Genomic DNA, 13,277 nt, shown 5'->3' with positions numbered 1-13,277 from the left:
ATCCAATCGATTGAAGATGCCGGTGGCTGAGTTTCCGTAATTGTATTTGCCAGTGTAAAGAAATCGCAGATAAAATAACAGTATCAAGGGTAGATACACTGTATCAACAGCTTTTAGGGGCCACCTAAAGCTTTGTGTGGTGCAAACCTCCAGGACTGGACCATATGAAGTTAAGCATTCAAAACGGAGGTAAAAAACCCCTTAAATTATGATTATACAGTATATATGCTTCTAACATACCTCAGTTGCCTAAATCGTGCCCTGTTGCCTAGATCTTAATGAGGCTGACAGGTCTCTCTTCACTGTCAAAGATGTGTTAACATATGATGATGGGTGATAAAATACCTGCTTTTCCATACTCAAATTAATAATACAGGGGATTTTAAAAAAAGGTTACTTGTGCTGATAGGTGTTCCTTTGAAAACAGCTTTCAATATATCTTACTGGCATAAGAATTATTTAAAGATTGTTTGTATTACATTAAAAGGAGAGGGTTTATTTTACTTCTTGTTATTAATCTGTTATTAGTTATAAAGAATATGTGAATAGTATGGTATTTTTCCTTAAGGCATCTTTGCTGTTGGATGTCTGGGGCCACTTAACATGAACCCGTCCTCCCTATCTGAAAGGGCACGAGTACTTAATATTTAACAAGGACTTATTTTGTCTACGATGTTAATTGCTGGTGTGGTTAAACGCTGCATTAAACATAGCTTTAGACGGTCTCTAATATGCCTTTGAAGTTCTTGTCTTTCACTTTGTGGGCTTTTTTTTTTTTTTTTTTTTTTTTTTTTTGTGTGTGTGTGTGATCTTATTTCTTAGCTTCCCCAGTCCCTATGGCAAAATCAGTTTCTAAAATATAGGACAGATGAAACAAAAAGAAGAGTTCAGAAATGTTTAGAACTCCAGCTGTGGCTGTTGTACCATGTGTTGCCCAGTAGATGGGCTGTAGAAAAAAGGAGTCTGTTGATGTTCATATGAATCCTTTCCAGGTTCCCTCTTTTAGTTACTGAGGCCACAGCTTTAGGAATGAAGTATATTCTGTTTTGTGTGTTATGTGTAGATAAGCAATAGCTTACAACCACTGGAGCTAAATGCATTTTGGTTGTTTGGGATCTGTTCTTGAACAAAGTGGTTATCATGACATCTGTTAACTCTCCTATGGTTCCTGTATTACTATGACTGTACCTCCCACCTGCCCTCCATCCAAAATTTCCCTGTCGTGTTAATTTTTTGAGCAAGAGTAGTTACTATTCCTGTTGTTTTAGCTTTGCAAACCAGGCATATTTTAACTACTTAAAAAGCCTGCCTGCTTAACCTGCTTGTAAGACCCTTGTGTAAATGTCACAAAATATGCCTTGTGAAGCAAGGTTATGTGCTTTACTTTTGAAGCAACTTCTTTGGCTGATTACCACAGTTTTATCAATGGTCTATTTGCCATTATCTTGGGGCTGATGTGGTTGTTTACCATAATGGAAAACACGGAACAGAAAACACATTTTCACGTTGAAGTTCTTGCTCCTGGATTGCAGGGACATTGACAGATGGTATTTTGAGAAAGTGTAGGATCTTCAGTGGTGAGCTCTAGATTACTTATTGTCTCAGTTTGGGATGGAAAAATTTGTTCTGCTTACTATTGAGGGGCAAAGTCAAGCATCAGCTACTTTGTAAGGGGTGTTTTTTGGGTGAGGCAGAGGAGTTAGGGTACAAAAGGTCAAAAGAAATTAACCTAATTCTAATATGAAGGAGGGTGCAGTCTAAGATGTGAAGTGTGAGGATGGATTGACAAGCTGTATTTCCAGAAATCGAGGGGCTTCAGAAATAATTGGATCAAAGGTCATTCATATGAAGTACACACTTGATTATGAAATGACAGATGTTTTGATTTAATCACTAAAAAGGAAAGTGTTTCTTCTGTAACTGCTGGTATTGATGTCTATCAAATGATAAAACATGCATTTTATTATAGTGCTCCCTCGGTATATAGGCTATAATATTTTAATGTTCATTTTGCCTTGTTCAAATTTTTAGTTTTGTAGGCTACTGGAAAATATTTGTATTTCTGTCTTCTAGAAAAATGCAGCAGTGGTGTAGGTAGAAAATCATTGTAACCATACTTTAGTGTTGGGTGTGTTAACAATGGTTCCCACTGGACTTTCTCTGTATTCCTTGCATTGCTTTCCCACCTCTTCCCCTGGGCACCCTTGGCATTCCTGAGTGCTTTTGTTTTTATTGTTACAGTGGTTACCCCTTGCTGACGTTAACTTTACATCTTCCATTAAGTTGTTTTCTTTACTGCTCCTGTCCCTCTTTTAATTTCCCCTTCCAGGCAGAAAAATAGGGGGGGGGGAGGGGGAGCGGAGGGCAGGGGGGACAGGGGGAAAGCCCTACTCCCTTCCTGATAGTCTTAAATATTTATTCAAGAATTACAGTGTTTTTGCTTATCTCCAGAGAAAACCACATTTCTTCTTAGAAGATGGTTAAAATCTGGAGTAAAACTGCAATTTGTGTTTGGGAGATAGATGGACTGTATTGCAAGGTAATACTCACTTTGATTTGTTCATTTCATCTGTAAGCTCCTCCTGCAGGATAGTGTGTGGGGAATAAATGAGTGATGTTGAGAAGGTTTACCACAAATTTTTGCCTTTGAGAGGAGGGAGAGGGGAAAGGATTCGTCCAGGATTTAGGAAGATAATGTGCATACACAAGGTTTTAAAAAATCAGTTTCATTTCCTGAAGATAAATTTCTTTCCATTTCAAATAGGATATTGCAGAGATTCTGGAATGAGATCTGCATGGTTTTGAAGGCATCTTGCCAAACAAACTTGTGTAGCACCCAAAAATTGTTACATGATTTTAGGTAACTGTAATTTTTCCCAAATGGCTACATTTCTTGCAACACAAAGATACTTAAGGTATTTCTTACTACCCAGTTACTTTTCAAGTATCTGTGATATTTCTCAGTATGAGATCTAAAAGATAAGTCTGGAAGTAAACCAAAACACTCTTATAGCTTCTTTGCATCTGATGCAAATGAGTAAGAATGCAAATGCCCTGTAATCGCCTTGGTTTCTCAGATTTTTTAAAACTAAGATTATCTGCAATATGAAAATTGAAAAAGCTTGTTTCTTTAATGATGTGTCAAGCAGCTGCTCTCTGTATTACTTGACAAAAGCCATTTCTGTGGTGAAAGTACATTAATCTTAGAGGCAACAAATAATGTAATTTCATGAGCTCATAGCTACTTTGTAGCAGCACTTGGACTGCTGTTGGGCAAAACATTCAATCCTTCAGAATTTGTGAAGATGTATCTTCAGCTGCTGAATTCCTGTGCATCACTTCAAGTCAAAATTTCTGTGTGTGTTTAAAAAAAAAACAACAACTCACCAACCCTCAAGTCATCAGGTTGACAGCAGCTGCTGCTGCTGCTGCTAATGCAAGTACCCACCTCCATGGCCTTGGCCTCTATGTGGCAGTGGGTGTAGAGCAGTTTAAATAATGCTTTTGACTCTGTTTCTGGAGTGCTGAGGAATACTGACTGTTGTGTTATGCAAAGATGGAAGCTCTGCATTCTGATACGGTGAGTTTGGGTCAGCAGCTGTATGGCAGTAGTCTAAAATCTGCTATTGCTCAGTATGTGGTTGTATTTTTGGTAGTAGCAACAGCTGTCTCTACTCCTAGAAGGTGAAAGTAACAAAAAATTATTCTGAGGTGCTTTTGGTCTTAATTTCTTTTAATTTTTTTAAAGAAATGTAAGAAGCTTAATATGCTTCTTTTGAATCCCTTTATCTTCTCTCATCTATATGACTTAATTAGCTATAGTAAAAGTGGGTAGAGGAGATAATTTAAATTCTATTACTCAGTGGGATCAGTGTCTTCTGTCATCCTCTGCAATGCCATCAAGCATAAAAGTTCATAAAACTCTTTGCTCTTCCTTTCCAACTTTACTTGAGGCACAGTTCGTTAATGAAATTAAGAGTATTTGCTATTGTAATTCTGAGAACCTGTTTTTTTCCCCCTGAAAAATCAGGAGCCACTCTTGTGTCTGCACTCCAGTTCCTTCTCCATTCAGTTTTTCAGTGCATGAGATTAAGCCTGTCTTCAGAGCAGACTCCCCAGTCTCTTTCAAATATGGGCACTCATATTTGATCTAGAAGCAAGGATTTTCTGGAGTGTCACATTCAGGAAATGTAAGTCCTCATGATGACACCTCTGGAGCCAGTGAGGGCAGGATAGCATGTTCCAAGTGTGGCTTCAGAAACATCTTGTATGTCTAGGGTAAAGTTGAAGTGTAACTGCTTGGTGTCAGTCTTCAACTGCTGAAACTTTTGCAAGAGCACTGACCCATTTTATTTGAAGACTTTTCTCAGCTGGTGTTTTTAGTAGCCACATGTTATTCTTGTCTCTGGAGCATGTATTAAAAAGAGACTTGAGAGGTGATGCTGGTACTTAAAGAATTGTGGGAGTTTGACTTCTGGAGTTCCCACTTTATAACCTTAAACTTGATTGGAATTTTTCCTGAAGTTGTACTGGACAGTGGGAAAAGTGCCCTCTTGGATTATTTCTAAGGTTCTGCTGAAATTAGAGATTTATGTTGTAGGCTGAGAAATGCTTTCAACTTTAAAATGCAAAATGCAAACTCTAGACCATCTGTTTAGATGTCCGCCCTCCTCTCCCCCCATCTGCTGAGCAGCCTACATCATATGTAGAGTGCTGCTTTCTTCATGTTCTCTTGCTGTAATCCAGTTAGTCAAAGTATTTCCTGTGTTGTGAAAGAGAGGAGTTGAGTGCTGGTGTTTTCCAGGTCTTACCCTTTCCAGTAAAAAAATAAAAAAAATAAAATAAAGAAAAAAAGCTTGAACTTGTTGGTTTTCTGCATGATCTACACTTTGTCTACATGCTGGAAAACAATCAGGCGTGGGAAAACTGCAAAGCTTGGTGGCTGGATTTAGGCCAGCTAGTGGGTGGGAGGCAGTAGCAATTTGGTTCATTTGGATTTTTGTAGATTAAAATCTCAGAAGAACTTTAGCATAAATGTGGGTTGCTTGATGATGGTAGCAGTACAGGCAGTAGTAAGCAGTAGGCTAGTTGTGGGCATACTGCACTCCAAGAGTGCCCCCATCTTCTTTCTGATCCTTTCAATTTCCTGTAGTAAATAGAAACATCTTGATCCTTCTGGGCTAGTTCTGAGTTACTGTTTTTTTTCTTCCTTACAACACATATTACCAAACTTGTAATTAGTTTGACATACACATGTGGTATGTGTACATGTTTTCATAGCAATTGAACTGAGACTGAATATGGGCAAAGAGGAGAAATTTTGTAATGCCTTGCTTCTTATGTCCATCCCTAAGAAGCCTGTAAAATTCTAAACATGGTCAGTGCTTTTATTCCACCATCCTTCACATTTAATTATTGCAGCTCTTGATGTTGAGAAAAGTCTGGTCTCATGGGTGGGCAGCTGTTTCTCACAGTAGTCATTCAGGCTAACAGAGTAGGAAATTTGGAACTCGTGTTTGGGTATAGCTTGTGGGATTTGTTCTTTTCCCTTCATTTGTCTTAATTCAGTAACTAGATTCTCAATTTTACTGAAATTTAGAGTTCTATTGCAAGTAAACTGTAGGGAGAGGGGTGTTCAGCAGACCAATAAGCCAGTAAGGGACAAGAGAGGGAAAAAGTAAATGCCTTTTTCCCACCCACCTCAAACCTTGAAATAAAAAATCTGAGTGCTCCAAATGTCTCATATGCCTGTAGCTGTTTTATTTAGAGTGAATACATGTACTCATTGGGGGAGATTGGGGAACGTTTTGGTGACTATGTTCTTGTCATATATTTGCTAATAAAATCTGTAGGCTTTTGATTCCTTTTGTCTTTGTTGTCTAATCTAGTGCCCTGTATAGAGCAAATTATGTAACTTCATTCACTCAAGGATGTGGAGGTTCTGTATTATTTTTGAGCTCTACAAATACTGAATGATAAACAATAAGTGAGAACTTTCCCTGGTAACTTCTATTCTTGTTTTCTCTAACCAGGTACACTGGCATAAACTTCTAAATGAAAAAAAGAAAAAAAAAAGCTGAGAAGATAGGTTAATAAGTTACCTGTAATATTCCTTTGTTATCTAGAGACTGCTTTTGAAAAGCCTTTTTGACCTTGTCTCCTAAGCCAACAACGTTTATTTGGATGTGCTGTGGACACTTTGTAGCTCTCACTGATCCTTCACTGTTCTCTATTCCCTCCTTTTCCATTGTCAAACAGTAGCAAAGCATGACCTGCTAGAATAAGCACATTCTGTATCTTGTGTGTGTCCTGGTGTTGAGGGAAAACTTTAACTGGCAGCAGTGCTGAAGGAAGGATCACAGAGCCCAGGAATAGTTTGTGATACTTCTGTTACTGCTAGTCAGTCTGTACAATTGTGATTCTGAGCCAGCCACAGCATGAGTCTTCTGTTCTTCACTGATTGTTAGAGAAGGGTGGTTAGAAATGAATGCTGTGGTAAGGAAAACCTGGATTTTGTGGGATAGCAGTAGCAATGGGGTGTGTTTACTGAAGTAGTAGAAAACATTGGGACAGAAAGCTAAAGGCTATTCACGTTTGAAATACTGGGCTGCCTTAGTTCTGCTTCTCAGAGGATTTATTTGCCAAACATTGAGTCATATTTGCCATTCTGTCTTGCCCCCTTTGTTCTTTTAAATATTCTTATGATGCACACCTATGAACTGGATTACCTTGCATATTGTATTCAGCATCAATTTCATTAATGTTTGATATGCTGTCTTACTTGTTAGTTGACTCTTAACCCACCAGAGGATTTTGGAAGTTCTTCCCCAGCTCCAGTAGTGCTGCCATTGCAACTTCCAGTGGCCAGCTAGCTATTTTCTGTGATTCTATTTGAGAGAACAAGTTTGAGGTTTTTACTTGGCTTAACATTATGTAATCTGATCAGCATGGCATGAGCAAAATTACAGTTAGTGCATGTTATGAAAGTATTTTCTTGCTATATAAAGCTGTAAGATTTCCTCAGTGAGATTACTTTGTCTGTTAATACCAGCATGCAGAACTGTCAATTTTCATAGAATCCTAGAAAGGTTTGGGTTAGAAGGTATCTGAAAGAATATCTGTTATTAACTCCCCTGCCAAAAACAGGGACACATTCCACTATACCAGGTTGCTCAAAGCCCAGTATAGCCTGGTCCTGAGCACTTCCAGGGATGGGGTATCCACAGGTTTTCTGGACAAGTCATTCTAGTGCCTTGTCACCCTCAGTAAAGAATTTTTCTAACATCTAATATAAACCTTTTTCAGCTTAAGGCCATTCTGCCTTGTTCTATCACTACACAACCTTGTAAGAAGTCCCTCTCCAGCTTTTTTGTAGGATTTGTTTTGGTACTAGAAGGCTGGTAGAAGATATCCATGGAGCTCTCTCCAGGCTGAATCAACCCCAACTGTCTCAGCCTGTCTTCATAAAGAGGTGCTCAAGCTTTTTCTGTATACTAGTACCCAGTTGTAAGTCTTTTGCATTTCAGCTGAGTTTTAGTACTGTTTGCAGGCCAGCAAGGCAATTGAAGCTTGCACAGACTAGCTGCATAACTATTTTCTCAGTAATTTGTTATCATATCTCTGTGACCTGCTGGCATGTTTTAAGACTGAAGTGTGCTTCAGGCCACTTAAGAGCAGGTGACCATCAGTGGTAAAGCAAACTAATCCAATATACTTTTTATTGTATCAACCTGAATGTACTCACAAAAGGTGAGAAAAACATATTTGTGGGAGCAGTATATCCCTTAAATCCTTCAGTGGGAATAGGAAGATAACGTCTTCTTGCTCTGACTGTCCTGCTGGATAAACAAACCTGTGGTGAATATAACTGGGTTCTATTCCTGGTTTAGGTTTGTTGACTAGTAAGAATAGCTTACAGCCATGTGCTGTTTCCTCAGCAGGTTTTTCTGGGTATGTTGCTGTCTTTATCAATGTATTGCATTTTGAGGGCTATTTGCTGTTTTCCCAATGCAAGTTAGAGGATCTGCTTTTGCTCCAGAATACTTGCATCCTTTCTGTAGTATGTTTAGAGAGTCATAATCCAGCATTGACTTTCTGGACCACAAACTGCTTTTTGGTTTGTTTTTATTACTTTTATGAAATAAAATTTGCTGTACGCTTTAAAACAAAACTTGAAAAAAGACCTGCCACTGTCTTGGCTTGTTTGAGATGGCAGTAGTGGGAAAGATGCTTACAGAAGAGGGAAGTTATTTTCCTGGTTAAGATACAGTATTTCTCCTCTCTCTTTTTTTTTTTTTCACCTCACAGAAATTATTTTGTCTTGAAAAAATGATAACATGAACTAGCTTGATTCAGAACCGTGTTTCTAGTGACCTTTTAAATCTCTTAATCAGTTTTATTTGGAAACACTGATGACTATTTAATTCTAAACTTAATAATTGCAGATGATGCAAGCATGTATCTGTTTTTCCAGTACTGTAATCACACATCCTTAGTTTCCTAAAGACATCTGTTCTGTTGTCACTGGCTTCTATTTCAGTGGAAAGTGTTCTCCAAGTGATTAAGTAACATATGTAGTGAATTCTGCATTGCAATGTACAGTGTTCTGGAGAAGCAAATATGGCAGAGGTGTAAGAGGCTCTTTGCATCACGGTGTTCTGATGTTCTAAGAAGTATAATGGAAATTCATATTTCTAATTTGTGAATAATTCCACCTTCTGCAGTGGAATCCATGACAATTAGAATATTAATGGGTCTGTAATACAGTCATTTTCCAATCAATAGAAAAAATCAGAACAAGTGTGAAATAATGCAAGCAATTAAACAAAACTTTAACATCAGTTTTATCAGTGTCCTGCATTTATTTTAGCTGATTTTTACTGGGAAGTGTTCTGATTTAGATACTTAAAAACAGTCAAGTCTGATCCGCTAATTGTTGCACTTGTTAAATTGCTTCAGATCCATGCAGTGAAAAGTTCAAAGAGTTTTACCATTGCACTTGTTTTTGCCTGAAACTAGTTACTTTTTAAAATCCTAGATGCTGGAAGGGAACTTAACTGCTCTTCAGTAGCTGTCACACTGATAACTAAGAATTTTTTAAGTTTTATGTCATGGCTGGGCTCTTTGTCATTTTAGGGTCTGATACCTATGATACCAAGGTATCTGTGTATGTGATATCTATAAACTACTTAGTGAGGTGAATAATTACTTGTCACTGCTATCATTGAAGTACTTGAATGTGAAACTTCAAAGCCAGTGGCTAAGGAGATGACTGATACTGTACTGGCAGTTTTTATGAATAGCTTCTGTATGAACTTGGTTTAGAATTTTCTTGAAGTGATGTTGATGAACATGATGATTGAAAATAATTCAGAGTTATATTGGTAACAGAAGAAAGCTCTTTGGTGAAAACGACCAGAATCCACTCAAATTCCTACCCAAAGCCAAACAATAAACCCTGCCATCACTCCATCATTCTTGATATTCCTTAATGTGAAAAAAATTACAGGTTCTCTTCCACCAGTGTTTTTTTTTGTGTGCTTTCTGTCTGGCTTTTACTTAGCCCCATGTTGACATTGCAGTGTTTGACAGTTCCTTACTGGCCAGAGTAGGCAATGGGAACAGTTTATTGACTTGCTAAGCCAAATGCCTAATGGTGACTTTGTTCTTATGTGTGTTGGTGAAACAATGGAATTTTTATGATTGGGTTATAAACACTTCATGTGAACCCCAGGTCCTTGGTTTGGTCTAGGTTTTATACATCTGTGGCCTTTTGGTATGTTTGTTTTGATTTCCATAAATCACTTGAGCACTAATTTTATTCAGATGGATTTGCTATTGCAGTTATGCATCGTCATTTGCTTGACACCCTGTCTCCCCTCTTCAGACATAATTTTCTCAAAATAGTATCTGGCCATCATGCTACAGTGGGACTGGTTCATCCAATCTACTGCTATTACAAAGAAAAATGAGGCTTGACATATTCGTGTCAATTTGGCAAGATGCCTGAATCATTAAGCTCAGTGAAATATGTGACATTTCAAGTGGTAATGTAACCTGCAGGAACATTGCAGGAGAAACTTGAGGCAGCATAGAGAAAATTCCACCCTTACTTGGGCTGGGAGGTTCAGATACTGACACAAACCACCTGGTCAACAACACCTATTACAAGATTGTGGTTTAGTCCATTAAGATATTTAATTTTGTTAAAAAATTTTCCATCTCTAGAATTTGGTGGTGGTGATCCCGGGAAAATTTAGTCCATTTTGAGTTTAAAAGGAAACAAAAAATCCAAGGAAACATCTATGGAGCTTCCTTTCATGCAAGTAAACCAACTAGCCCAACCTCCAAAGCAGTGTGTGTAACTTTTGAGTCAGTTACAATTACTTGCTGTTCTTTGGTTCTCTAGCAAATTTGTTTTGAATCTTCATGGATTCATAGTGTGGAATTTCTAGAAAAAAAGCAAGCTGTGTAATATTCTCTAGTGTTTTAGTAACTAGAAAATATATGGAAGCATAAAAAAATTAAGTACTCCTTAAATATGATACTTGACAAATTCATTTTTCTATATCTGAATTCTTTTAAGAAGAAAAAAATCCTGGATCCTGTACAGACTGTAAGTAGAATTCTTCTCAGCTGTCTTGAAAAAATTGCCTTAAACTTCATCAGCCGTAACCTTGCTCTTTCCAGCTTTAAAGTGTATTCAGTAATGCTTAAAATAGGATGCCTTTGGAGATTTGGAAACTCTTATATTTACATCAAACTGTTCAAACACATTTTTGACAGATGGCTTTTGGTTTTGTATTTTATTTTCAGTTTCTCCTCTACCTTTCCTTTTTATAGAATTGTTCACTTCTTTTTAGCAATTTGACCCTACTGCTTTCAGTTCAGTGCTCAACAGCTGAAATAAAACAGGGCAGTGAAGTGGCAAGGGCTGTGCAAGGGCTCTCTGGTCCATAGTTCTAAAACAGCAGCATCATCTTCTATGCTCTCTAGAGATGGAAAAGCTGGGAAGGGAGGAAAGGATAGGAAGAGTTGGATTGAAGTGTAACCCAGAAATTTTCCTTGTACTGGTACTTATGTACCAGTGTTCTGGGGTGACTTTATGATGCTGAATTTATCTGTTTAGCCCAGAAATAAATTTTGCACCTTTAAAACTAGATCTGAGTGTGGAGGGGAGGAGAAGGAGAAGCTGTGGAATGTCTGAGGAGGCTGTATTCAAAAAACACATAAATAAGAGTTTCAGCTTTCCTGCTGCTGGACTGTTGTCTGCAGCACAGACAGCGGGTGAGAGCTCTCCTTTGCTTTCAGTAAGTTTTTTTGCTAGCTGAGGCAGAGAAGTTCCCTGGACTGTGGCTTTTCTTTTAAATGGAACTGATCAGACTTGCTCTAGACTGAAAATCCAGAAAAACACCAGGAGCTCACACCTGTGGGGCACTGGGGCCCAGGTCGTGGCATTTTCCAGCAGGAGGGACTAAGAGACTGAGCAAGCTGAGCTACACCCCATGAAAAGGACTTTCTGCATTTGTCTTCTGTTCAGAGCAGTGAGAGATTCCATTGTTTAATATTATTAATTTCTTCGTATTTGTGAGTACTTCGCTTGTTAAATAAACAGATTTTTTTCCAGTTTTCTCAAAGGAGATTTTATTCTCTTGAACTGTGTGGGAGAGTGGCCACTTGAATTTGCTTTTTAGAGGGACCTCTTTGGAGATTTCCTCCCTAAATTTGCCCTAAACCAGGACAACCATGCTGATTTTCACATCACAGCCTTTGCCCCAGCCTTTTTCCTGCAAAGTCTAGGTGTGGTCGTGAAAGGTGTTATGGTGATGGGTGGGTAATACTGCCTTTTAACCTGTTGATAATGACTGAACTTTGACATTTGAGAAGAAGGAATAAGTAAAAGCATCCATAAAACTAAAGAAATCCTCAAGAAAGGAATTTAGGCTTTGACAGCCATCTTAAATCCATATTTTGTGTTATTTATTTTGCCCCATATCTTGTTTCTGGAATCCAAAATGGTAATGACTGATGGTGACACAATATTTATAGGGGAGGGAATAAAACTTTCATTTCCTAGTCTGAGTGCTTAATTTTGCACTATCTTTACTTTAGGGTTAGAAAGAATTTCAGCTAATATTATCTCCCATGCAGGACATTGGCTGCAGGGATATGACCTTTTGCCCGACCATTAGTCTTGAGAAATATCATCTATCTTTAAAATTGCAATGGGTGAATGTTTGGCATCTTCTACTATGCACAGAGGTTCTTCAAGCAGGAGATACACAGCAATTGTTTACTGGCTCATGCAGAGAGCCTAGCCAGTTAGGCAATTTTCTGTGCCTTAATGTGCTTACCAGCTCAAGGAGTCCCTGCTGGCCTGGAAGGTATAAGGTAGGAAAATACCAGCCTTCTTTGATCTTGGAGTGGGTTGATTCTTTATCTTGCCAAGTCAGCATATTCTAGCTCCACTTTTTTTCTCAGCTTTTATGCTTCTTTGAGTTAATATTTTTCTCTTGAATTTAATTCTCATCAATTGCACTATTTTTCTTACTTTTTGTGGTTTACAGCAAGGATCCCCTTACAAAGTATCAGTTTATTTTTGAAGGAGCTCACACTGGATTTTTAGGTTGTAAACGGGTAGGATTCTTGGTTTGGTCATCTTGGGACTGTGTGCTTGTTTACTCTGGACCAGTGTATTTGAAACTATAAGATCTGAACTCAAAATAAACATGAGTTTGTTGCCTACAGCCAGTGAAGTGAAGGAAAGGGTTGTGGGTCTTTTTCCATTTCCAAACCTACAGTGTTATTCTGCTGTAGTCATCTCTTTCTTAATTTTGTGCTGTTTTAGTGTAGATGTATTTGTTAATAAAATGAACTATTTTTCATGAAAGAGATAAGCACATTGCCCTAATAGTTTTTAGTAATGTAACAGATTTTAATTTAATCTTCAAGGAATCACACATGTGACTATGACTATCCATGAGCTGCATTTTATTGTTGGGAATTCAGGAAGTTGTATGTGGTGGTGGTAGAGAAGGAAGAAATTAGACTTTACTTGCTGGATGCATATTTTATTGTGCAAATGAATGGAGGAAGACAATGCTGTGTACTGTTTCTAAAGCTTTCTGAAAAACCTGAGATTCTACTGATGAAGACAATTCAAAGATCAAATCACTGAGACATTTTATACCCCTAGCTCTCTCCTTGTTTTAGATTCATAATTTTGGGCTGTGGTACTTCTGTGTGTTTTCTGTTTTGGTCATGTCAAGAGTAGTTTG

General features: G+C 38.0%; 2 protein-coding genes across 2 annotated transcripts in view; one reads left to right on the top strand and one right to left on the bottom strand.

Annotated features, from left to right (window-relative positions):
- The window catches only part of MAN1A2 (mannosidase alpha class 1A member 2), a 136,313-nt gene that overhangs the window by 1,373 nt on the left and 121,663 nt on the right, over nt 1-13,277 (top strand). The window lies entirely within an intron of this gene.
- FBXO40 (F-box protein 40) overlaps nt 1-13,277 on the bottom strand; it is a 277,886-nt gene that overhangs the window by 240,388 nt on the left and 24,221 nt on the right. The gene's annotated exons all lie outside the window — the stretch shown is intronic.

Source organism: Erithacus rubecula (genome assembly GCF_903797595.1).
Source record: "Erithacus rubecula genome assembly, chromosome: 1".
Lineage (NCBI taxonomy): Eukaryota > Metazoa > Chordata > Aves > Passeriformes > Muscicapidae > Erithacus > Erithacus rubecula.
The sequence above is the reverse complement of the archived record's forward strand: the minus strand, read 5'-3'. Positions and strand labels throughout refer to the sequence as shown.